Source organism: Carcharhinus amblyrhynchos, chromosome 9 (genome assembly GCF_965287045.1).
Source record: "Carcharhinus amblyrhynchos chromosome 9, sCarAmb.v2.hapA, whole genome shotgun sequence".
NCBI classification, from domain to species: Eukaryota; Metazoa; Chordata; class Chondrichthyes; order Carcharhiniformes; family Carcharhinidae; genus Carcharhinus; species Carcharhinus amblyrhynchos.
Window position 1 is genome coordinate 12,266,477 of NC_137332.1, and position 27,968 is coordinate 12,294,444.

At 41.9% G+C, this 27,968-nt stretch overlaps 1 protein-coding gene across 2 annotated transcripts in view; it reads left to right on the top strand.

The window, feature by feature from the left end:
- Window positions 1–27,968, top strand: part of LOC145347591 (heparan sulfate 2-O-sulfotransferase 1) — a 217,590-nt gene that overhangs the window by 81,423 nt on the left and 108,199 nt on the right. The window lies entirely within an intron of this gene.

Here is a 27,968-nt window from a genome sequence, read left to right on the forward strand (position 1 = left end):
TGTTTGCAAGTAAAATATATTGTGCTGACAGAGGTTGTCAAAATCGTGACAGCTATTTCCTGCAATAATGAGTTTCTACAAATTACAGAAAATGCAAATCAATACCTTAAAGTGTATTCTAAACAACCTGTTTGTAATGCTACTTCAGTTCTGCTGAAGGCCCACAACATACTAAGAATGTGAACATCGATCCTGCTATTCTGATCTTCTGGAAGTTGGTACAGACTTGCTCGTCTAATTTCACGCAGGAAGTCAAGCAGGAGCTGTCTTCATATGCACTCAGATTTCCTTTTGCATGACTTGCTGGTTGTAATGCTTGCATGTCATCAGTGTACCACCCTATGATCTTCCATTATACCTGCAGAATAATAATAGTGTTCTGCAGAAGATCAAGACCATGATGTTATGAGCTCCATAGCAACTTACTAATTCTTAAAGAGAAATTCAAAACATCTAGTTATTAACTGAAACAATGACACTTCATGATTTCATGCTTTAAAAACTTTTTGTTATTCATTCGTGGGATATAGGCATTGCTAACTGGCCAACATTTATTGCCCATCCCTAGTTGCATTTGGAGAGTAGTTGAGAGAGCCAACTGCATTGCTGTGGCTCTGAAGCTACATGTAGGCCAAACCAGGTAAGGATGGCTGATTTCCTTAAAGGGCATCAGTAGATTCTTCCAGATTTTTAAATTGAATCCAAATTCCATCATTTGCTGTGATGAGATTTGAGATAATATTCCCCAGAATATTATCTGATCTTCTGGATTAAATAAGTGATAAAACCACAATAATGTGGCAAATGACTTGGGGCGGTGTTTGGGGGAAATAAATAATTATGTCAATAGGAATAAACAATTACCGCTACCTCCAGAATAGCAAGTTTCATAGTTAAACAGTTGACAGTTGCTTTCAATTTCCATCGGATTGATTCCCTTCTACTTTCCCAACTTCCAGTTAATCCTAGTACTGCTTTTCATTATAAGGGCTATATTGGAATTAGAAGACATCTTCCTCTAATTCTAAGCTAGACAAAATTTCTAGCCTCTTTTAACTCATGACTTTGGTCTTTAAACTGAGCTTAAACCAACATTCTGTGTAGTAAACAACAGTCAGCACTTTATCTGCTTAAGGTGCAGGCCTGATTAATTCTGTCTCTTTTTTTCTTACTCTCTACATTTCAGTTGACCGCACACTACCCAAAACTAAACTGCAATCCTTCTTGTCTGATATTTCTGGATTTATGGGGAAATGTGTAATCCGATTGCAAAATGGCTTCCTCAACCAACTTCCCCATGACAATGGGAAATGCACTGGCTCTGTATCTAAATATAAATGTTTATTCCTGATCCTAATTCTGGACTCAGAAGTAAAAGGTACGTTTCTAGCACCACTGATGAACAATGTATAATTTTAAGTTGCATTGATATGCAAAGTAAACTATAAAGAAACGTAAAAATGATTTTATTTCATATAGCATTTGTTTATGAATCTTGGTGCCTTGATGTCTGGATAGACTTGTGACTAAAATGTTTCAGCTCCCTTGGGTTTCTTTGTTATATATTCTTTTTGAATGAGGCTTTACAACCTCCAAAGTTAAAGACATGTTTCAAAAGGGGCTTAAAGTTCCATGATTCTGAGAAAAGATAGAAAAACTTCAGTGTAGCCTAGTGATGGTGATCCACCAGCACATAAGGAAGACAGGATTAGAGAGGGAGAATTCAGAGTATGCCAAAGAAAGAAGATATGAATTTGACGTTGTCTTGAGAAGAAAAATTGCAAGCGAGTGGGACATTAGTAAACTGAATAATCAGTCATGGGACTCAGTTATGTGATCACCTTTTGTGGAGGTGCCACTGGGAGGCTGAATTTAGGAAATTCGTTTTGCTCTGCATTTGAAGAAACAGTGAGTTTAGACTGTGGGTTTTGGATGTCTTCCAAAGAGCTATGAATTGGGTTGGAAGCATCAGGTGAATTCTCAGGAATTCATCGGAAGAAACCCATTTGCAACTGTGCCAGACCAAGTGAAAAGCCTTCTTGTCAAGCTAGTGGTAATTTTTTAGTGATTTCTGTCTGTGTAGATATTGCTGGGGTGAAGATATAGTCGGAATTTCAACTGTTACCTTGTGTTTGTATTGACATGATTCCAACCTTTTGTCGAGTGTAATGCAGCTTACTTGTTTTAATAAATAGTTTACTCTTTGTATTAAAAGTACATCAGACTCCTATGAATGTGTTCAGTAACATTCCTCCATGACCTTCTAACAAAAAAGGTTGGTATGTATCAAACAGGTTTCAGTCCTGAGATCTGACTTGTCCAGTATTAGTAGCAGCTGGGATCGGAACAAAGTTTCACTCTGGGATCTGACTTGTCCACTATTAACAATAGCAGGGACCATAACATTTCACACATTCAAGTCATCCAGAATCTTTCAGAAGGAGACACTAGCTACACTAAGCATTATCTTTTTGTTAATCCATATTCAACCAGGTTTGGATGCTGAATTTGGGATTAACTTTCACTCTTAAGTCTCATTCTCAGCAATTTACTCAACCCATCTCTTCCAAGCTCTTTGCCTTGGCTCTGGTAGCACTTCTTGCTTTGAGTCAGAGGTCACAGATTGAAGTCTGACAGAGATTTCAGCATGTAATTTAGACTGGCACCAGCACCGTTCTGCATTGTCGATGGTACTGTCTATTTAATGAAGTGTTACTGCTGTAATTTGTGTGACATGGCTGCTTTGTTTGGATCCATTACAACAGTGATCATACTTAGCAGTATTTTCTTGGCTGTGAAGGGCTTTGGGATGTTCTTAGAATGTTAAAAGTATATACATGTTCTTCCTTTGAATTTAATAATTAAACTTGCAGCTGTTCTTTCACTGGCCAATCAAATATCCATTCTGGTCACATTTAGACAACATTGCTAATACGATAGAACCCCTACAGTGCAGGAGAAGGCCCATTTGAGTCTGCACCAACGCTCCAAAAGAATGTTTTAGTCAGACACAATGCCACGTGTGTCTTCCACACACACACACACACACCCCCCCCCCCGGGCCATTCCCATAACCGTGCATATTTATCTTGGTTAACCCATCTATCTAAACTCCCTTTGGCTTGCCCTTCGCATTCAAGCTCACATCATCACCACTTTACTCAAAACGTAACCTTTATCCTGTCTTTTCCTCTTCAACTATAACAGTATTGTTGTCCTACAGCCTACATATCTTTGTCACTTATCACTTGGATGATTTTGAAAATATTTCCATTATTGTAAAGTACGTAGGCATTCATAGAGTTTTTCAGCAGGGAAAGACGCCCTTTCACCCATCATGTCCATCAAGCACATAAGAACATAAGAAATAGGAGCAGGAGTAGGCCATCTAGCCCTTCGAGCCTGCCCCGCCATTCAGTAAGATCATGGCTGATCTGTCGCTGCTCAGTTCCACTTTCCCGCTTTCTCCCCATAACCCTTAATCCCCTCTCTTATCAAAAACCCATCAACCTGCGTCTTAAAAATATTTAGCGAGGCAGCCTCCACCACTTCAACGGGCAGAGAATTCCAGAGATTCACCACCCTTTGAGTGAAGAAGTTCCTCCTCAACTCCGTTCTAAACCGTCCCCCTTTTATCTTGAGGCTGTGCCCCCTAGTCCTACTGTCTTTTTTGAGTGGGAAGAGTCTCTCCACCTCTATCCTATCCATCCCATTCATCATCTTATAAGTCTCAATGAGATCTCCCCTCATTCTTCTAAACTCTAACGAGTACAAGCCCAGTTTATTCAGCCTCTCCTCATAGCTCAACCCCCTCAACTCTGGCATCAGCCTAGTAAACCTCCTCTGCACTCCCTCCAAGGCCAAAATATCTTTGCGCAGGTGCGGTGCCCAAAACTGCACACAGTACTCCAGCTGCGGCCTCACCAATGCCCTATACAGCTGCAGCAAGACCTCCCTACTTTTATATTCAATCCCCCTCGCTATGAAGGCCAGCATCCCATTCTGTGGACTGGGAGAGCGCGTTGGAGGGAGGGTCTGTTGCGGAGCAGTGGAGGATCTTTAAGGAGATCTTTCTTGGTGCTCAATGGAAATTTATTCCGATGGTCAAAAAGGATAGTAGGAGGAGAGGTAATAAGCCGTGGATAACGAAGGAGGTGAAGGAAAGTGTTAAACTAAAAGCGGAGGAATTTAGAGTAGCTAAGAGTAGTGGGCGAGAAGAGGATTGGGAGAGGTTTAAATGTCAGCAAAGATTGACAAAGAAGTTGATAAGGAAGGGTAGGAGAAACTATGAAGCTGGGCTAGCGCTTAATATAAAAAAGGATAGCAAGAGTTTTTATAAATATATAAAAAGGAAGAGGCTGGCTAGGGTGAATGTTGGTCCTTTAGAGGATGAGAAAGGGGACCTAGTGGTAGGGGATGGGGATATGGCTAAGGTATTGAATAACTTTTTTGTTTCTGTCTTCACGGAGGAGGACGTGAATAATTTGCCGGGTGTTAGAGATGGAAAGGTGGTAGGACTGGAGGGTCTTAATGACATTACTGTTACTAGAAAGGCGGTGCTCGACAGACTGGAGGGGCTGATTGTGGACAAGTCCCCAGGACCGGATGGAATGCATCCGAGGGTTCTGAAAGAAATGGCGGAGGTGATAGTGGATGCCTTGGTGGTTATTTTCCAAACGTCGCTGGATTCCGGGGAACAAAGAACAACACAGCACGGGAAACAGGCCCTTCGGCCCAACGAGCCCGCGCCGCCGTCCCACTGTCTCAGTGACCTATTCATGATTTTAGTCTACGCCTAATGTGCGAGGATCAGGGAGGTCCAATTTAGGGACAATTTAGTACCCAATCAATCAGCCTAAAAGCTGAAGTGCCGGATGATTGGAAAACGGCTAATGTTACGCCGTTGTTTAAGAAAGGTGCCAGGCAAAAGGCGGGGAATTATAGACCGGTTAGTTTAACATCTGTGGTAGGTAAAATGTTAGAATCTGTCATTAAGGAGGAAATTGCGAGGCATCTTGAAGGGAATTGCTTGGTAGAGCAGACGCAGCACGGTTTCATTAAAGGGAAGTCGTGTCTGACAAATTTACTGGAGTTCTATGAGGATGTGTCTAGGGCGGTGGATAGAGGAGAGCCGGTGGATGTGGTCTTTCTAGATTTTCAGAAGGCGTTTGACAAAGTGCCTCACAAGAGGTTATTGCAGAAGGTCGAGGGACATGGAGTTGGGGGTAGGGTGTTAGCGTGGATAGAGGATTGGTTGTCAAATAGGAGGCAGAGAGTGGGGGTCAATGGGTGCTATTCGGATTGGCGGATGGTGACTAGTGGAGTGCCCCAGGGGTCGGTGCTGGGGCCTCAGCTTTTTACCATTTATATAGATGATCTGGAGGAGGGAACCAAGTGTAGGGTGTCGAAATTTGCTGATGACACCAAGATTGGGGGAACGGCAAATTGTGCGGAGGGTGTGGAGAGTCTGCAGAAGGATCTAGATAGGCTGGGCGAATGGGCCAGGAAATGGCAAATGGAATTTAATGTTGGCAAGTGTGAGGTGGTCCACTTTGGTAGGAAGAATGGTAGGAAGGACTATTACTTACGGGGCGAAAAACTGCAGCAGGCGACGGTGCAGAGGGACCTCGGGGTCCTTGTGCATGAGCCGCAAAAACCCAGCTTGCAGGTGCAGCAGGTGGTCAGGAAGGCGAATGGGATGCTGGCCTTCATAGCGAAGGGGATTGAATATAAAAGTAGGGAGGTCTTGCTGCAGCTGTATAGGGCATTGGTGAGGCCGCAACTGGAGTACTGTGTGCATTTTTGGGCGCCGCACCTGCGCAAAGATATTTTGGCCTTGGAGGGAGTGCAGAGGAGGTTTACTAGGCTGATACCGGAGTTGAGGGGGTTGAACTATGAGGAGAGGCTGAATAAACTGGGCTTGTACTCGTTAGAGTTTAGAAGAATGAGAGGAGATCTCATTGAGACGTATAAGATGATGAATGGGATGGATAGGATAGAGGTGGAAAGACTCTTCCCGCTCAAAAAAGCCAATAGGACTAGGGGGCACAGCCTCAAGATAAAAGGGGGGCGGTTTAGAACGGAGTTGAAGAGGAACTTCTTCACTCAAAGGGTGGTGAATCTCTGGAATTCTCTGCCCGTTGAAGTGGTGGAGGCTGCCTCGCTAAATATTTTTAAGACGCGGGTTGATGGGTTTTTGATAGGAGAGGGGATTAAGGGTTATGGGAAGAGGGCGGGAAAGTGGAACTGAGCAGCGACAGATCAGCCATGATCTTATTGAATGGCGGGGCAGGCTCGAAGGGCTGGATGGCCTACTCCTGCTCCTATTTGTTATGTTCTTATGTTCTTATTCGCCTTCCTGACCACCTGCTGCACCTGCAAGCTGGGTTTTTGCGACTCATGCACAAGGACCCCGAGGTCCCTCTGCACCGTCGCCTGCCGCAGTTTTTCGCCCCGTAAGTAATAGTCCTTCCTACCATTCTTCCTACCAAAGTGGACCACCTCACACTTGCCAACATTAAATTCCATTTGCCATTTCCTGGCCCATTCGCCCAGCCTATCTAGATCCTTCTGCAGACTCTCCACACCCTCCGCACAATTTGCCGTTCCCCCTATCTTGGTGTCATCGGCAAATTTCGACACCTTACACTCGGTTCCCTCCTCCAGATCATCTATATATTCTAATCCTATATTCCAGCACTTAGCCCATAGCCATATATGCTATGGAATTTCGAGAGCTCATCTGAGGATTCTCACCTCTACCCCCCTTTCAAGCAGTGAGCTCCAGATTCTTATCACCCTCTGGGTGAAAAAGGTTTTCCACACATTTCCTATGAACCTTCTGCCCTTAAACTTAAATCTGTAACTCTGGTTATTCACCCCTGCGCTAAGGAAAAGTTCTTCCTGATCCACCCTCTCGATCTGACCCTCATAATTTTATACACTTCAAATCAGGTTCCCCCCCCCCGCCTCTGCCTTCTCTGCTCCAAGAAAACAACCCTATCCAGTTTCTCTTGAAAGCTGAAACAATCCAGCCCAGGCAACATCCTGTTGAATCTTCTCTGCACCCTCTCTAGTGAAATCACTTCCTTTCTACAGTGTGACGACTAGAACTGCATCAATTCTCCAGCATTTTGTACGGATCTATCATAATCTCCCTATTCTTAGATTCAGTGCTTTGGTTAATAAAGGCAAGTATCCAATATATCTTAACCATGTTATTTACCTGTCCTGCTGTCTTCACTGATATATGGAAATAAACATCAAAGTTCCTTTGATCCTCTGTACTTAGGGTGCAACCATTCATTGTACATTTTTTATTGGTCCTCCCAAAATTACCCCTCATTTTTCAGGGTTAAATTCCATTTGCCACTATTCTGCCCATGTAACCAGCACATCTATATCATCCTCTAATGTAAGGTTTTGCTCTTCGCTATTTATCATGCCACCAATTTTTGTCATCTGTGAACTTCCTTCTCATACCTCCTATGTTCACGTTCCAGTTCATTAATGTACACTACAAACAACAAGGACTGAACAGTTGTGAAGCCATGGTCAGTACACCTCAGAACAACTCCATCCCTTTTAAAAGGATTGATACCAAGGTCAGCGTTGGACCTGAGAGAATGGTTGTTGTGGGTGTGAGAAATTGAGACTGCCAATATTGCATTAACAGCTTTCGATGAAAACACCAAGAGCAGATGGGAGGCAGAGGGAGGGGCCCAGGTAGAGGCAGAAAACTGGAGGTGGGTGAAAAGATCCATTCCCCAAAGATGTGAGTGCAAAGGTGACAGCAGAGGAGTTCAGCATTGTTTCGAGTCTGAAATTCATTGAGATGAAGGCGTAAGGGGATAAAATTGAGTCCTTGCTGAGTACAATGTTTCAACAATGCTTATTTTGTGCAGTTTCAGTGCTGTTATGTCAAGTATGAATCCACCCTGTAGTATTCTCAAAATTTCATCACCTCTCTACCGTTACTGATTTTATTGGCTATCTTGTCATTGGCTCTGTCCATGTGCCCCATTCCTGGGGAAATCCAATAATCTAAATTGGTTTGTAGATTCCTCCTTTTATGCGTGGACCGTGAGTCATAGACCCAATTTTAATAGTAGAGAATTATCTCATTTTTGTTTTTAGTATCTTGATCTTGCTTGCCTAACACCGACTATTTTACATTTGATTTGAAAATATGCCAGTGAGACACTTTGCACCCACCCACAAAGTAAATGTCCTGCTTTTAAAAAATTTAATACTCTAGGCAATTTCTTGTTAGGAGTAATTTGCATTAAGTCTGTGAATTTGATAATATAGCATGCCATTTCCAGAAATGTCAATTAATTTCTTTTTTCATGCAGTGTTAAAATACAGTTGTTTGGTGAAGGATATTGTGATATTGGAACACAAACGGCTGCAGTGTATGAATGGCTTTAATACCACTGTGCACTCTACAGGAGAATGATGAAAGAGCTTGTACGATTTGAGAACTAATTTTCCTCACCTCCTTCAGTGTGTGCAGAAGTGTATTATTCAGGTGTGATCAAATCACAGCAAATGAGCTTGATGTTCTGCCCATTGATAATGACTAGGCAATAAATGTCGCCTCCTTTTGCAGATCTCTTTCTGCTTCCATTTTTTTTAACTGTTTGTAAGGATGTTCTCATAAGGCCTTTATTTTTTGCTTGCTTTGTTGTAAATGTTTCAACTCCACGTGAGAGACTTTCAACCGAACAACTTTTTTTCTGGCTGCACAGAATGTTTCTAAAGTTTAGTTTGTGTCAGAGATGTAGTGAACTCCAATGCCCTAGAGTGATAATTTTACATCATTTTATCTAGTGCTGTAACACGAGTGCGTACTGTTATGCAACACTTTCATTCTTGACGTACCTACTCTATTTTTGGATGTTTTGACTAGTGCTGCAGAAAGCAGCAATTTAACAAAAAAAAATTAAAATTTCAAATAATACTGAAATATTAAGGAACCATTTTGAACTACAGCGTCATCCAGAAGATGAAACTGAATCATAAATCACTGATTTTGGAGCGTCTAACCATTCTAAATAGAATTTTTAAATGCAGGGATGTAAAAATCAGCAAGCTAATTGATTATTTGGGAACTAGAACACTTTTAATTATTGCACTGTAAGCAAAACTGGCCAAGTTACAGGGGAATCTAACTGCACTATCCAATTAGCTACAGTGAAATTAATCTTGGGAGTGGAAACAAGATCCGTGGGAATAATTACTGTATTGAAATGTCAGCTAAAATTTAAAAAGAACAGTTACTCACTCTCTGACTTCACATCTGGTAAGTATGAGAATTTTTGGGGAAAATGCCCTGAAATCAAACACAAGTCTTGTATTTTCCACAGAAGAACCATCATATCCCCTGAGCCTTTATGGACATTGATCTAACTACTTCAAGAATCCATTTATATTGTAACTTAATTAGTTTATACTAATTCTACAACACATAGCAATATATATTGGTACCTGGAGTGCGGCCAGATGGGCGCTGCCTCTGCCTTTACACGCAGCATGTTTGTTGGGAATGTGGTGCTAAAACGTTCGTAGACGACCTGATTCTGGCTCAGTATTTCGTAAGTAGCAGAGCAGCTACCTCGCTGCGATCTATTGAAAGTCATCCCTGTAACAGGAGAACAAATGGCAGCCACCATTAGGCTTGCCCTTGACCAATTTACATCCACAAAATTTTGTGTGAGATGCAAATGACATTATGTCCTGTATAGGGTATGTGGTACACATGAGGGAACAGGGCAAACAACTGTACAAGTCAAAGTCAATTCAATAAATTGAAATAAAGTATTCTGAAGTTAACAGTACATGGTGTGAAGAAGGAAGCATAATTTAAAACTATGACTTTGTCATCTATGTCTTCCTTCATCAGTAAGAGGTTCTGCAAATTGGTCCACATTTTCCAGAATCTCGCCATAAATCTTAATCACCTGGGGTAAGAAGAGTGGTGGAAGTGTTGTACTATGGGAACTGGTTGGAAAGGGCCTTTAGTTTTCCAGGTGTTTGGTGACAGGCTCATTTTTATATATGCTTTGAAGACGAAGTTCACAATAGAACTCAGTTTCTGAGTGGGTGCAGGCAAGCTTTATCTGAATACTGAAACTCTATGATGATGGTTGGAGTGGGTTTGGGCTGAAGGTGATGTAGGTTGAATGGTTTCCAGTCTATTTTGTAGATTAGCTCCATCCTTCTGAGTAATTTGCGAGAAGTGTAGGTGCAGTATTACTGTGAGAAGAATGAAGAGAGTTGGTGTAGTGACATAGCCTTGGTTCACTGCAATGTGCCAGGTTAGCCTTCTGCCAATTGCAAAAAAAAAATTAGAGGACCAGAATCTCAAATCTGAAATTAAGATCATGGCTTGCCAGGCAGCAGAGATCCCCAATTTCCTATTTGCTTCAGAGACTTCGATATCTATGGCAGGCACCTCGAAGCATTGTGGTGCCTTCTCAAAATGCTCCAAACCTGTAGCAAAAAACACTGCCCCAGAGTGCTCTCTTAAGCCAACTTGGCCATCGTCAAGGTGCTCATCAATCAAAAACAGCTCTGCTGGGTGACACATATAATTCAAATGTCTGACACCAAACTTGCTTGGGATTCCTTCATGGTAGTAGACTCCCAAGAGGCCAACACAAATACTTAAGAAGGACAATGATAAAAAGGTTAAACATACCACTTGAATTATTGGGAGACTCTAACTTGTCATGGACTATAATCGAGAACGTTCATCTGGGGAGGCACCAAACATTGAGGGACTTCATTGGAAAAGTGTAAAGGTGAAGTCAAGGCATCGGAAGGAGCAAACAAACTTCTCAAACAACCCATCTACCCAACCATTCAGATACCATCAGCCTCGCACGTGACTGATTGCAGATAATGCACGGGACTGATCGGCTATTTCAGAACCCATTGGAATGGAACGGAAGCAAATCATCCTTGATACTGAGATACTGCCATGGAATCAGAAAAAAAGGATAGTTTAAAATGATGAATTCAATGTCAATACAGAAATAGAAAGTGAAATAGAGTGGAAAAGATTAGATTAAGAACAAATAAAATCTAAACAGTTATGAATGCACATATGAACGTATGAATTGGGAACAGAAATAGGCCACCCTGCCCTCGGGCCTACTTTGCCATTCAATAATATTGTGGCTGATCTGATTACAACTTTAAATTCACATTCCTGCCTCCTCTCTCTCTCTCTCTCTCTCTCTCTCTCTTTCTCCTCTCCCCCGCCCCCCCCCCCCCCTCTCTCTCTCTTTCTCCTCTCCCCCGCCCCCCCCCCCCCCCCACACACACACACACACACACACACACACACATATGCATATTGGGAATCTAGCTGCCTCTGCCTGAAAAGTATTCAAAAAACAGGTGGCACAGTGGTCAGCATTGTTGCCTCGCAGTGTCAGGGGCCCAGGTTCGAATTCCAACCTTAGTTTCTGTCTGTGTGGTGTTTTCACAGCCTTGCCTTTTCTGCATGGATTTTGTCTGGTCCTCTGATTTCCTCCCACAGTCCAAAGATGTGCCGGTTAGGTGGATTGGCCATGCTGAATTGCCCCTTAGTGTCCAGTGATGTGTGGGTTGGGTGGATTAGTGGGGTAACTAATGGGGTCACGGGAATAGGGTGGGAGGTGGGCCTGGGTAAGATGCTCTGTTAGAGAGTTGGTGCAGACCCAATTCGCCAAATGGCTTCCTTTTGCACTGTAGGGATTCTGTGATTAAACTTTTAGTCATCTTTGCTTGTTTATATGTAATGTCCAATCTTCTGACTTACCACTCATCTTTTGCACAGTTACATACTTTTTCTTTAATCTTGATGCCATCTTTAGTTAACCACAGATAGAGAGTCCTTCTGTTGGAATTTTTCTTTCTAGCTGGAACTCCATTCTGTGTACTCTGAAATTTCCCTTTCAGTGTCTGCCACTGCATCCCGAATGGACCTATCCCTTAACCTAATTTGCCAGTTCATCTTAGCTAGCTCTTCTTCCATTCTCTCATGATTGCTCTTACTTGAAGGTAAAATACTAGTCTTAGATCCACTCTTCTCTCCCTCAAACTGAATGTAAAATTTAACTAAATGATAGCTGCTCCCTCCAGGATGTCAGATTTAGTTTAAATCTAAAGGTGAGTTTGCCTCATATTGAAACCTCATGAGGCCGCCGCTGGAGTACTGTGTGCAGTTTTGGTCGCCGCACTTACGCACGGATATTTTGGCCTTGGAGGGAGTGCAGAGGAGGTTTACTAGGCTGATACTGGAGTTGAGGGGGTTGAGCTATGAGGGGAGGCTGAATAAACTAGGCTTGTACTCGTTAGAGTTTAGAAGAATGAGGGCAGATCTCATTGAGACATATAAGATGATGAATGGGATGGATAGGATAGAGGTGGATAGGATAGAGGTGGAGAGGCTCTTCCCGCTCAGAAAGAACAGTAGGAGTAGGGGGCACAGCCTCAAGATAAAGGGGGGGTGCGGTTTAGAACGGAGTTGAGGAGGAACTTCTTCACTCAAAGGGTGGTGAATCTCTGGAATTCTCTGCCCGTTGAAGTGGTGGAGGCTGCCTCGCTAAGTATATTTAAGACATGGGTTGATAGGTTTTTGATAGGCAAGGGGATTAAGGGTTATGGGGAGAGGGCGGGAATGTGGAACTGAGCCACGACAGATCAGCCATGATCTTATCGAATGGCGGGGCAGGCTCGAAGGGCTAGATGGCCTACTCCTGCTCCTATTTCTTATGTTCTTATACCAGTGCATTTGAACAGGGATTCAGGAAATGAGAAACCGTTTAATAAGCTAACAGTAAAGGATATATCTCCAACAACAGCTTTTTAATTTTTGCACTTAATCACACAGTAGTCCTGGCCTGAAGTCGTTGTGACATTTTCATCTTAGTGATATTTTAACAGAAAAGTTTGGGTCATTCTAGCACCTGAAAGCGTTTATAGTATGGAGTGAATGAAAGCATCAATCACAATTTAATCCTGACCACTGCCTCGGAAAAGAAGCCAGCATAATTAAGGACTGCGCACAAACCCTAACATTCTCTCTTCCACTATCTTCCATCGGGAAAAAGATACAGAAGTCTGAGGTCATATACCAAACGACTCAAGAACAGCTTCTTACTTGCTGCCATCAGACTTTTGAATGGACCTACCTCACACTAAGTTGATCTTTCTCTAAAGCCTAGCTATGACTGTAACACTGCATACAAGATGATCAATGGATTGGATAGGGTGGGTAGTGAGAGCCTTTTACCTCGGATGGAGATGGCTAACACAAGGGGACATAGCTGTAAATTAAGGGGTGGTAATTATAGGACGGATGTCAGAGGTAGGTTCTTTACTCAGAGGGTAGTAAGGTTGTGGAATGCCCTGCCTGCAGCAGTTGTGAACTCGCCAACTTTAAGGGCATTCAAATGGTCTGTGGATAGGCATATGGATAGCATTGGAATAGTTTAGGTTAGAGGGTCATTAGATTCGTTCCACTGGTCAGCGCAACATCGAGGGCCGAAGGGCCTGTACTGCGCTGTAATGTTCTATGTTCTACTACATTCTGCACTCTCTCCTTTCCTTCTCTATGAACGGTATGCATTGCCTGTATAGCATGCAAAGAACAATACTTTTCACTGCATACTAATACATGTGACAGTAAATCAAATCAAAAAAAGACTGGAAAGGTGGAATTGTACTCACTTTTACCATTGGAGAAAGGAGAGAACGGAATTTGGATCTGAAACAAAATTCAGACACTTCTGTTGCAAAGTGGTGGTGATAAGCATTCACAGTTGTATCATTGTCATTGGTTATTACTGGGAATGTCAACTTGTCTCAGTAGTCGTGTTTTCTTTTCAGAGTACAAAGCCCTGTACATTGGAGACATTTGACTTTGAAGGGAAAATCCTACCACTGAGGCAAATTCACATTGCCTGTAAATTGGCCTCTTACTTGCATATGTAAAAACGACCACCTTCACAAAGTGATTCACTGAAAATGAAACTCTATGGGAGGTCCTGAGGAAAAAGTGCCTTATTCCAGTGCATGTATTTTCAATTATTATAGTATAATGCACTTTCACTGTGTACTTTCTTAACATAGAGGTTCACTTCAGGGGCTCTGATTGTTGAAGAGGAAAATACATTATTAGTTCCTTCAAAATCCTTTTGGGATATGGCCAGTTTACTTAATGCCCAAGGGTTCTGCATGCGTTGATTTGTCTGCTATTGATTAATTGCAGAGTATTTTTTGCCTTTGCTTTGTTTACTATACTTGCACTGGAAAGTAAATGTCCCTCTTGGAGCAATAGCTGTTCACTCACCTTAATTTTAATCATATTTTATCCATTAGTTGAAGTAGCTTCTGGGGTGTGTTGTTAAGCTCTCATCTTTGAAAAGAACTGCAGAGCACTTGTCTTTGAAAAGAACTGTAGATGCAAGTTGAGTACCTGAATAGTATAACGTATTACTTCTAAGATGCTTGCTTGGATTAAAGATAACAGTGATTCATGGCAGAAAGTACATCCATGTATATAGTTGCTCCAAATGTTTTATGTGAGACCATTGTTAAAACCCTGTACTTGGTCCACATTTGTGAATGTGAAGTGTGAAACAGAAAAATATCTTTTGAGTCATAAAACCTGTTTGTCTTAGTGTTTGCTCAACACTGATTTAGGTCTATTTCTGTATTCTACTCATCAAGTAGTAAACTAAGACTTACACAATAACCATTCCACCACCACCACCACCACCACCACCACCCCCCCCAAAAAAAAGATGTGAGATCAGCTGCCCCAGGTCTATCCTTTTTTTATCCACTTGTGGGACATGGGGCATCACTGGCTAGCCAGCATTTATTCCCCATGCTTAGTTCCTCTCAAAGGGCATTTGACAGTCAACTACTTTGCTGTGTTTCTGGAGTCACATGTAGGCCAGACCAGGTAAGGACAGCGGATTGCCTTCCCTAAAGGACATGTTCTTATGACATTAGTGAGCCAGATGGTTTTTTTGACAATCAACAACAGTTTCATGGTCATCAGTAGATTCTTAATTCCAGATTGTTTTGTAGTCAAATTCCACCATCTGCCGTGGTGGGATTTGAACCCAGGTCCCCAGAACATTAGGTGAGTTCCCGGATGAATAGTCTAGCACTTGGCCATCCCATTCCCTTGCTCGATGGCACGTTTGTTCATCTTTGTTTATTAAGATACTGGGTCATTTCTATTTTTATTATTTCCTTCTGATTGAAAACTTTGCACGTCGAGCATCCTCGTGCAATTTTAAGGTCTTTTCTATCAATCATCATTTGAAATCCAGGAACTCTGAGTTTGTCTTTTGAAAGTGGAGACTGGATTTAACAGTGCAGTTCATGAAAGTAGCTCTTCGCAGATCTCCCAGAATGTGATAAAAGACTTTTGTAAATGTGGTTTTAGAGAGGAAAATCCGAATTCAAATAATTATAGAATCCTGCAATGCAGAAGGAGGCCATTCGACCTATCAAGTCTGCACCGACCACAAACTCACCCAGGTCTATGCCCATAATCCCATGCATTTACCCTAGCTAGTCCCCTGACACGAAGGGGCAACTTCACATGGCCAATCCACCTACTCCGCAATTCTCCAACACTTCCACCCCATCTGACATTTTAAAAGAGGATGTCAAGAATTTGCACTATAGTTCCAAATGTGGGATTGCCAACAAGTTAAAGGTAACTGATCAGTGGTAACATGCAGGGAGATGGATTGCATTATGTAAGCGGTTTTGCTGCATCAAACAGTCTTATATTGATTAAACGTTTTCAGAAAACTTCCATTTTTTATGCACGATCTTCTCCTTTTCTGCCTTTTTCTGATGGTCCTTCCTTAACAGGTTTGAGTATAATTATCCATTTTTTAATGTCAAAGCCACCTGCTATATTTTGGCCCATTGCTCTGAAGTTTTCTAAACCTATGCAGAAATATTTCATTAAATCTGATTCTCAAACAAGAAGCATTCCGTTTGAAGCAGTACTGGAAATTGAGATGATAAGACTAATGGTTATTAAAGCAAACTAGGGTTAATTACTATCTTGAAATTATTCTATCCAATTGAAGTAGTGTTAAATAGACTATTGTAATTCTCACACCCAAGTTTGAATGATTGTTTTGTATACGTGGTATTGTGATGAGTTCCAGTGGCATGCACTATGACCTAACACATGTCTAGGGGGTTTTGTGAATTAGGTAATAAAACTCCATGTTGATTTGCAGTGTGTGTAAATAAAATTCAGCTAATACTTCGCCCTTGGGGCTTGAACAAAATAATGTTTCATCTTGACTCTTTTTTGTCCAGTGGCTTGAAGAATTTTTACACGTGGAAGTAAATATGATTTTTTTCCAGAATTGCTATTAATGTTTGAAGAAACATAATGCCTTATAATAAAATAAGTTAGATGGAAACCTGTTAAATAGTTAAGTATGTAATTTAGCAGATTATTCTTTCGTAATTTGAAAATTTTGACAGTGGTTATCATATTTTAATTAATTTAAAACTCAACAACTGAGGATGTCAGCAAGGAGTAGTGGCTGTGTTTATGGTGTAACAGAGACAAAACTGAACTTCCTGTATTTTCTTGCTGTCTGCCCATAAGTATATACACAGGCACACACGTGTATGTGTGTATACTTATGGACAGTAGAATGTGGAAAGAGGTGAGGTGGATCATTGTGGAAGGCGCAAGAAAAGACAAGACCAGAGTATTATTTAAATAGAGAAAAACTGGAGAAAGCTGCAATACGAAGGGACTTGGGGTTATTTGTTCACAAAACACAAGAAGTTAGCATACAGGTGCAGCAGGTAATCAGGAAGGCTAATGGAATGTTGATCCTTGTTTCAAGGGTGCCAGAGTGAAAGAGCAGGAAAGTCTTGCTGCAATTGTACTAGGTATTGATGAGACCACATCAGGAGTACTATGAGCAGTTTTGGTCCATTTATTTAAGGAAAGATATTATTTCATTGGAGCCAGTTCAGAGACAATTCACTCAAATGATCCCTGATATGGGGGGATTGTTTCATGAGGAAAAGTTAAACAGATTGAGATACTACTCATTAGATTTAGAAGATGGGAGGTGATCTCATTGAAACCTAAACAATTCTTAAGATACTTAGCAGGCTAAATATGGAGAATGTTTCTCTTCATGGGAAAATCCAGGACCAGAGAGCATAGTCTCAGAGTAAAGGGGTGCCTGTTTAAGTCTGAGATAAGGAGGAATTTTTTCCCAGAGGGTTGAGTCTTTTGGAACTCCTTACCACAAAGAGCTCTGGGGACAGAGTCCTTGTGTATATTTAAGGCCGGAGATCAATTTTTTGATCAATAAGGGAATCAAGGATTATGGGGAAAGGGGAGGATATGCGGAATGTTGGGTCAGCCATGATCTTTCTGAATGGCTTGAGGAGCTGAACGGCTACTCCTGTTGCTACTTCCTACTGTCTAAATGCAGTTCTATTCAGCAGTGACAAATTATTAAAAACTGTACATTGCAGAACTGAGTTAACTGATGGAACTGTAAACAGATTCATTTGGATGTGGAATAGTGATCGAGATAAATGTCTTCATTTTATTTTGTTTGCTATATGTTAGATTACCCAAGATAAAGCAGCATTTCCCTTTATTTGGTGCCCCAGATTTATGAGAGGTTGACATTTAAATTGCCTGGAAGTCCTTGTTGAAATCTGCAACAGTTTTATTTTTTCTGTATTGCAGTTTACATCAATAAGAGGAAGCTCCTTTTCAGTGTTGATACTGAATGGAAAAATATTATGTTTTAGTGTTTGCATACTGAATTCATCCTGCAACTGAGAACCATTGAACAATTTCTGAATTGAAATGAGTATGCTTCCCCTAACCTAACCGTGGCATATTTCCACATTCAGCCATAAACCTTGGAGCAAAGGGAGCCTTAATTCTCATGACTAATACCCTTGGCTTTAGAACTGCAGCATATAAACACCAGTTTAAATTTCTGTCATCGCATGTCACAAGGATAGAATTTGATTCATTCAAGCTTTGTAAATCAGTAATACTGACAACTGGGTATACGAACCCCTTTGTAATTTTATATGAAAACAAAAATATACAGTCCCCCAAACATTAGGAGAAATCCTGAATGTGTATAACAAGAAACACATTTAATTCATTTAGACATCATATGCCAGTGATGTTGAAAAATGATGCTGAAATTTCCTTGATTAAATTCACCAAAAATAATTCAGTGAGCATAATTCAAAGTGCTGGCTGATTTTAACTTTCCCTGATGGGAACTATTTCTTTGCACCCGTTGAAATGTTGAATATAATGCAGTTTCTACAACAGGTGGCTAAGCCACTGCCATCCATTTAACAACTCATGATAACAGTTAAAGCCAATACCACAACTGTAATATTTTGGTTCCTTTAATCATTTGAAACAATTTAATAAGCATTACTGTTGGAAGGCTCAGGGTCAGAGTTCTAAGTCTGCCCTTGCAGTCTCATGTGGAACTGGTGGACAGCGTTATTTATTGTGACAGACTTGAAATTAAAACCACCCATCTCTCAGTAGAAAAACTTATTTTATAGAATCCCTACAGTGCAGAAAGATGCCATTTGGCTGTAGAGTCTGCAACGATTCTCTGACAGAGCATCTTACCCAACCCCCTATCCCCGTAATTGCATGCATTTACCCCGCTAATCCCCTTAATGTACACATCTTTTGACTAAGGGGTAATTTTTATGTTAGTAATAGCCAATTCACCTAACCTGCAAATCTTTAAAGTGTGAGAGGATACCAGAACACTATGCATACATGGAGAGAACTTGCAAACTCCACACAATCATCCAAGGCCAGAATTGAACCCAGTTCCTTGCACAGTGAGGCAGCAGTGCTAACCATTGTGCCACCTGAAATTTCCCTGAAATAAGAATGAATCTACATCTTCAAAACTATATTCATGTTTTTCTTCTTTAAGGAGCTGTATTAATGTTTCTATTGAAGGAATACTCATTTTAACTACGGAGAAATTGGTATTTTTTTTTTCATGCTTCTTTAACCCAATGCAAAATAAGCTTGTTTTATCTGTCCTGCATACAGGATGCACTAGTTTGGTGACTTTGGTATTTTGTCATCTTGCTCAACTCTGTAATTCTACATTGATGTAATGTGAAGCATCCTTCCATTTGCTGAGGACAGATACTCAGCTGCATAGGAAAATGCAATTCTAACTTTTTCAAGTTCATTATCTTAATGGTCTTAATGATTCCCTAACCTAAATACAAAATTGTGGTGTCACTCAGCCTGAATTTAATGAACAGCATTGAAGGTTGATAGCAATTTTCTATAGCAGCTAATAGATTCCTTTCAGCACTATCTTTATCAATTTACTAAGATTAAGTGGAGTGAACTATTGAGCAAAATATTTATCTAATTCACACAGTAAATGAGTAAATATTTAAATTCAGTACTGGGGAATTTGCATTGCCATTTGAACCATTTGAATAGCTTTTGCTATTTTCTTATCTCTGGTTGCACTGCTTTGATCACTTTGGGTTCAGTCACTTTTGGACCTGGACAATATCCAGGCTTGGACTGACAAGTGGCAAGTTGCATTTGTGCCACACAAATGCCAGGCAGTGACTGTCTCCAACAAAGGAGATTTAAACATCAACCCTTAATACTCACTCGCTTTACCACTGCTGAATCCCCCACTGTCAGTATCCTGGGGTGGTTCCCATTGACAAGAAGCTGAACTGGACCAGCCATTTAAACACTGGCTACCAGAGCAGATCAAAGGCAAGGAATCTTGCGGGGAACAACTCACCTCCTGACTTCCCAAAGCTAATCCACCATCTACAAGGCACAAGCCAGGCATATAATGAAATGCTTTCCGTTTGCCTGGATGAGTGCATGTCGAACAAAACTCATGAAGCTTGACACCATCCATGATAAAGTAGCCCGTTTGATTGCTACTCCTTACACAAACATTCAATCTCTTCACCACCAATGAAGTGTGACAGCCATGTGTACCATCTACAAGATGCACTACAGGAATTCACCAAGGTTCCTAAGGCAGCACCTTCCAAACCCGTGGCCACTACCATCGAGAAGGATAAGGGCAGCGGCCCATACCCCTTTGCTCTCTTTCTATTTACATACCTATCCAAATGCCTCTTAAATGTTGCTAATATGCCTGATTCCACCACCTCCTCTGTAGTGTGTTTGAGACACCCACCACTCTCTATGTGAAAACCTTCCCCACAAGTCTCCCTTAAGCTTTTCCCCTCTCACCTTGAACCTGTGCGGCCTTGTAAGTGACACTTCCACCCTAGGAGAAATCCTCTTACAATCTACCTTGCCTATGCCCCTCATAATTTTGTAGATCTGAATCAGTTCTCCCCCCAGCCTCTGTCATTTTAGTGAAAACAATTCTAGTTTATTCAACCCCACCTCATAAACAACACCCTTTAAGACCAGCCAACATCCATTGCACTCTCTCCGAACCTTCCACATGCTTCTGGTAGTGTGATATAGGGGACGTGCTGGATGGCAGAGGGGCGGGCTGGCTGAGCACACGGGGGTGTCTATCCAGCGCGTGACCAAAGCCATCCAAGACCTTAGGACGGTTGTGCTTGGCCCTGAAAGTGCACGGAGTCTCGAGGTGGCGCACATTTAAGGTGGGAACCCGCCCAAGCGTTCTCCTGCTCGGACGGAATTCCACATTGGCCCAAAGCCTCAGCCCCTCTCCTCGGGTCAGATGCCCCACAGCATGAGCTGCCTCACAGAAATGTCCTCCGTGCCTTTTTCTGCCGCACGGAGGCATTTCCTGTATGGGCTGCTGCTGCTGCACTCCTTCCACGACCTCATCCTTGCTTGTTGCCCGGATACACCTTGGTGGGCCTTGTTGCCATCGGGTGGCGGAGGTCCCTAGTGGAGATCCCTTTATGGAGGGATCTCCCCCAATTACATTGGGGATCTGGGGTGGAGGGTGATGCACGCAGCAGTTTCGCAGAACCGTAGGATTCACTGGTTCATGGGCTCTGAAGCTTGCCCCTTCTGTGGCCTTGTGGAGTGCATGGACCATGTCTATGTTTCATGTCTTCGATTGCACTCCCTTCTTGTTTTCCTGAAGAACCTTTTATTAATGTTGTGTTTGCATTTCAGTCCCATGCTCCTGATCTACAGACACTTGGTGCAGAGAGGGGAGGGGAGGGATGGCGACCTCCTCACGAACCTGCTCCTGGGCCTGGCGAATCGCGCCATTTACAGGTCCAGGCTGCGGGCGATCGCGGAGCTGTCCACCCTGACTGTCTACCCCTCTACAGCGGCTACGTTCGTGGCCAGGTGCCCCTGGATAGGGAGCACACAGTGTCCACGGGTGCAGTTGATGCGTTCCACACCCGTTGGGCACCGCAAGAGCTGGGAGACATTATTGGCCTTAATAATCACATTTTAATGTGATGTTTTCAAGTTACCTTTGCACTTTGATTTTGTTTGGGCTTTTCCCCTTCCTTTTGGGGAGCTGCCCCTTTTACTTTGTCTTGATTTAACTTGTTTGTTTATTTGGTTTGACCTTAAAAGAGGCCAACATCTGTGAGTAAAACACTTTCTTTACTCCCCCCTTTCCATTTCTTTTCTCATTCTGGGGCAAATTGGGGGACTTGCAGCAACTGAAGGGGAAGTGAATCCAGGGACTGTGCAGACTCTGGAAAGGTTGGTCCAGGCCTCTTTTTTGAAGACAGACATTGACAGCCTTTGCTCCCTCAGCTTGACACATTTATTCATCTGGCTAAAAGGATGGTCTCTTTCCTAATGTTCACAATTAAAGGGCTGGTTTCCCCAGGAGAGAGCTCCCATTTAAGGGGACAATAAATTAATATATGGTTCTTTCTTCACAAAAGACAACACAAGTCAGAAACCAGAAATGCTAGAAAATTCAAGAGTTAGTGAGACAGCAGAACTGATGAAGATCAATATTAATAGAGAAGTCGTGCTGGTAGTGTGATGACCAGAAACGCACATAATACACCAAATGCGGCCTAAACAATGCATCGCCATGCTTCATTCTCGCTAGGTAAAAGTACTGGGAACACCCTCCCTAACAGCTCTGTAGGTGTACCTACACCTCAGGGACTGCAGTGGTTCAAAAAGGTGGCTCATCACCTTCTGAAAATGAATAGGGAAGGTCAATAAATGTTTGTTTAGCCAGTGACACCCACATCCCTGAAATTATTTTTTAAAAATGTCTTTTGGCTTTTGACTGCTCTGCTTGAGATCAGAACTCTCCACTCACCTGATGAAGGGGCAAACCCTGAAAGCTTGTGGGTTTACTATCAACTAAACTGGTTGGACTTTAACCTGGTGTTGTGAGACTTCTAACTCTGTTTCTGATTGATAACATAAATCTCCAGAACGAGGTTAAAGTTGTCAAGCTCCAAATCTGTTGCCAAAGCTGTAAACTTCTATGAAGGCTTCTACTTTGAAGGTTTGCAATATTAAGTGAAAGTGTTATGTCATTTTTCAATGCCTCCTCCAGACTAAAAACTGAAACATTGCTGCTCTATATTGCACTTTTCATTGGACCAAAGAGTGGATGACCTATCAACTCAACACAATTTTCTTCCAATGAATCATCCTACAATCTAGTTTTTCACATTTTTCTCCATCTCCCTAACACCCACCCCCTCACCGGCATGTTAATACAACATTGCAATCTGCTAATGCTCAATAGATTTAGATTCAGATTCTGTGTATTGAAACAAAAAAGTACAGCACAGAAACAGACCCTTTGGCCCTCCAAGCCTACGTCGATCATGATGACCTCACCAAATTTTAAAAAAGCCGTCTGCCCTTACTGGGTCTGTATCCCTCTATTCCCTCCTTGTTCATGGACCCATCCATATGCCTCTTAACCGCCTCTGGCAGTGCATTCTAGGCACCCACCACTGTGGGAAAGACTTCCCCTGCACATCTCCCTCAAACTTTCCTATTGTCACTTTGAACCTGTGCCCCTTTCTAATTGACACTACATCCTTGGAAAAAGCTTCTGACTATCCACCCTGTCTATGCCTCTCATAATTTTGTAGAACTCTATCAAGTCTCCCCTCAACCTCTATCTTTCCAACATTGTCTGTCTGTGCTTATATTGTGACCCTTCAGTGGAAAATAAAAGCTGATATTTAGTCCTTTACCATTTGGAAGCAAAATATTGATGTGCAAGGGCAGCAGGGGTCACCCTAACATGAGTTTACAGGCTTCTGTTATTGCTATAGTTGTTCTTGGCAGTTTGCTGGAATCTTGGGTACTGGAGGAATACATTTATTAGTCACAAGTAGGTTTATATTAACACTGCAATGAAGTTAATTTCTGTGGCTGCTTAAAGCTGATCTGTTGAGGCAGTACTTTTAAATTCTTAAGTAATGCATGAAGAAAATCGTAAGTATGAAGTTGTTTGTGAATTACATTTATAGCCTTTAGAAACTCTCCCTTTGAAACACGAGATCGCTCTGGGTCAGATGTTTAATGAAAGTGGCTTTATATAAGTTTTTTTTGTTATCAGCCATTAACGGTTTTAGAAGATCTCTGGCTTTCTAGAATTAGGCCTTATATCAGGATCAGAAATAAGATGAATAGTTGACTGTACCTATTTCAACAAATTATTTGTTTCCTGATATGAGGCCCAGTTTGCAAACTGGTAAAGAAAAAGTTAAATCTAGTACACAGCCAAAAAATTAGTTTGCATCTGAAAGCTGGTGTCTACTTCTCAACAATGCATTTACACTATTAGTGTGATGCCAATTTGCTTTACACAGGAACTTCAGTTAGAGTTATGACTGAATCCACAGTTGGGCCTGGTTTCCTGCAGGATAAGGTGGAGTGAGACCTCTAAGGGAGCTTGCCTGAAGACGACGATCTTGTTCTGCTTCAGTCCAGAGTTGGTTTAGCCTCAGGGTGCAACACATGTTCAACTGCATCCTATTCTTCATTCAAAGTCAAAACCACTTTATGCCACTGTAGAAATTTGGGCCCAATGTTGAATCAGTTGTTAGCTCTTAACCAATCTGCTACATGGAAGAAAGGTTACTTCTCTGAAAAAGGAAAACTCAGTCTTATCCTACGTAAGGTTCCAAGTTCATATTGAGAACTACAAAAGGGAAGGGTTTTTATGCATTTTGTATCTAGCATTTGAAATTGTAAATTTGTTGCAGTCCATTTAGCAGTTACTCATATAGGTAGACAATTTAATGTCACATAAGGGAGGTTGAATTTAGATCATCATTCAATCCCGATAATAAAAAATGATTTCGTGAGAAAAGATTAAATTGACTGCCTTTTGAACCATGCATTACATATTTTGTCAATTTATAAAATATCCGTTCCATCAGTTTTATTTTAGTTATTTTTTTCTATATATTTCCATACAAATGTTCTACAAACTACAAAAAAATTCTATCACAATAGAATTGGAGATTACATTACTGGTTAACTTGATTTCTAAATGTGTTATGCACCATGCCTAGATGTAAAAATATATATTTCCAAAGAAGAATATAGAACAATACTGCACGGGAACAGCCCTTTTTGATGCACCAGGCCTGTGGCAACATGACGCCTTTCCAAAATAAAGACCATTTGCCTTTTTGTGATCCATAACCCTCTTTCCTGCCTATTCATGTATCTATCAAGATGCCTCTTAAATGTTGCTACTGTATCTGTTTCCACCACCGCTTCTGGCGGTACAGTTCAGGCATTTACTACCCTGTGTTTAAAAAAAACTTGGCTCTCACATCTCCTTTAAACTTTTCCCCTTTCACCTTAAATCTATGTCCCCTCGTAATTGACATTGTTACCGTGGGAAAAAAGCTCCAACTATCGATCGTAGCAATGCTTCTCACAATTTTGTAAACTTCTACTTGACGGTTAGCTATGATCCAGGAAAAGTCCTCACATACTGCCTTAATTACCTCAACCAAATTGGAAGCACAATATGCTGGTCCTTTGCTGCAATAGTAATCCACATTGGGCAATAATGACTCGATTTATTTCAGTCATGCAGTGGATTGTAAATCTTTTTGAAGTTTAAGGTAATCATTAGAGTTCTGTAATGAAACAAATATTTGCTTCAGCATGGTGCAAAATAATCTTCGATTGGATAGTTCCATAAATTTGTTCCATAAATGTTTCTCCTTCACACTGGCCAATTTATCGAACATAACTGATTTCATACTGGATGTGGTTTATTTGTTGAATTTTGGCATGCATTTGGAACATTACCTTGTATTGATTTTGAGGCCGTTGCTTTTTCTGTGGCAAGTGTTTTGGATTTGTTTTCGCTGTGGAGGTAGGCATGGGGGGTGGGCGAAGAAACAAAACTGATTAAGGTATCATCTGTTAATTTTCAGCCAAGTTAAAAATCCACATGTTCGATTTGCTTTGTTTGCAGTGCTCCTTGAGTCAGGCTTTAAGACAACTTTGTTGAGAATCGCATTGGTCTGCATGTCCTTCATCAGACTATGAAGCTTCAAAATGCCAATTACATCATTCCCAGTCAAAGCAGGATAATACACGGCATTTTTTTTCCCCTTTGGGGAGGCAATGGCCTGTGGTATTATCTCTAGACTATTAATCCAGAAGCTCAGCTTATATTCTGAGGACGCAGGCTTAATTTATTTCATTTAATTTGATTTATTATTGTTGAATGTGTTAGTATACAGTGAAAAGTATTGTTTCTTACATACTATACAGACAAAGTATACGATTCATGGAGAAGAAAAAGAGTGTGCAGAATATAGTGGTACAGTTAAGGCCAGGATGTAGAGCAATATTAGCTTCATATTTGGTAGGTCCATTCATATGTCTGATGGCAGCGGGGAAAAAGCTGTTCTTGAGTCGGTTGGTACGTGACTCCAGACATCCATCTATTTTTCCTGACGGAAGAAGGTGGAAGAAAGTATGTCCGGGCTACATGGGTCCTTAATTATGCTGGCTGCTTTTGAGGCCGTGGGAAGTGTAGATGGATGGGACGCTGTCCCATCACAGAATCCCCATCTGGAATTAAGAATTTACTGATGACAATGAAACTATTACTAATTATTGGAAAAAAACCATCTAGCTCACTGTTCTTTAGAAAAAGAAATCCTCCATCCTCACATGGTCTGACCTACATGTGACTCCAGAGCTACAGCAATGTGGTTGACTCTCCACTGTTCTCGGGTAACTAGGGATGGGCAATAAATGCTGGCGAGCCAGCAACACCCATATGCCATGAATTAATAAAAAAAATTATCTTTCACATAAGTGTATTTATTTTACCCCCTAATAGCAATTATATCTTGGAGTACAGGAAATGTTCTAATATACAATTTAGTGTATCCGGGCTTAAGCACAAAAATCGAGATTAGACCACAAGACATGGGAGCATAATTCAGCAGGATATAAATAGGTTGGAAAATTGGGTGGAGAAATGGCAGATGGAATTTAATCCAGATAAATGCAAAGTGATGCATTTCGGTAGATCTAATGTAGGGGGGAGCTGTACAATCAATGGCAGAGCCATCAGGAGTATAAACACACAGGGACCTGGGTGTGCAAAGTCCACAGATCCTTAAAGGTGTCAGCACAGGTGGAAAGGGTGGTAAAGAAGGCATATGGCATGCTTGCCTTTATTGGAAGGGGCATAGAGTACAAAAGTTGGCATATGATGTTGCAGCTATATAGAACGTTGGTTAGCATGCGACGGTGCAGAGGGACCTCGGGGTCCTTGTGCATGAGTCGCAAAAACCCAGCCTACAGGTGCAGCAGGTGGTCAGGAAGGCGAAGGGGATGCTGGCCTTCATAGTGAGGGGCATTGAATGTAAAAGTAGGGAGGTCTTCCTGCACCTGTATAGGGCACTGGTGAGGCCGCAGCTGGAGCACTGTGCGCAGTTTTGGCCGCCGCACTTACGCAAGGATATTTTGGCCTTGGAGGGAGCGCAGAGGAGGTTTACTCGGCTGATACCGGAGTTGAGGGGGTTGAACTATGAGGAGAGGCTGAATAAACTAGGCTTGTACTTGTTAGAGTTTAGAAGAATGAGGGGAGATTTCATTGAGACATATAAGATGATGAATGGGATGGATAGAATAGAGGTGGAGAGGCTCTTCCTGCTCAAAGGACAGTAGGACTAGAGGGCACAGCCTTAAGATAAAGCGGGGGCGGTTTAGAACAGAGTTGAGGAGGAACTTCTTCACTCAAAGGGTGGTGAATCTCTGGAATTCTCTGCCCGTTGAAGTGGTGGAGGCTGCCTCGCTAAATATATTTAAGACGCGGGTAGATAGGTTTTTGACAGGCAAGGGGATTAAGGGTTATGGGGAGAGGGTGGGAATGTGGAACTGAGCCACTTCAGATCAGCCATGATCTTATTGAATGGCGGGGCAGGTTCGAGGGGCTAGATGGCCTACTCCTGCTCCTATTTCTTATGTTCTTATGTTAGGCCACATTTGGAATACTGCGTCCAGTTCTGGTTGCCACACTACCAGAAGGACATGGAGGCTTTGGAGAGAGTACAGAAAAGGTTTACCAGGATGTTGCCTGGTATGGAGGGTCTTAGCTATGAGGACAGATTGGGTAAACTGGGGTTGTTCTCCCTGGAAAGAAGGAGAATGAGGGGTGACCTAACAGAGGTGTATAAAATTATGGAGGGCATAGATAGGGTGAACGGGGGAAACTTTTTCCCAGGTCGGAGGTGAGGAACACAAGGGGTCACAAGTTCAAGGTGAGGGGGCCAAAGTTCAACACAAATGTCAGGGGAACGTATTTTACACAGAGGATGGTGGGGGTTTGGAATGCACTGCCAAGTGCATTCTGAACAGTATTGCAGTTGATGGGGAGGATGTGCTAGATATTCATGAGGGTTTGAAAATAGATAAGTCCCCTGGGCCGGACGGGATTTACCCTAGG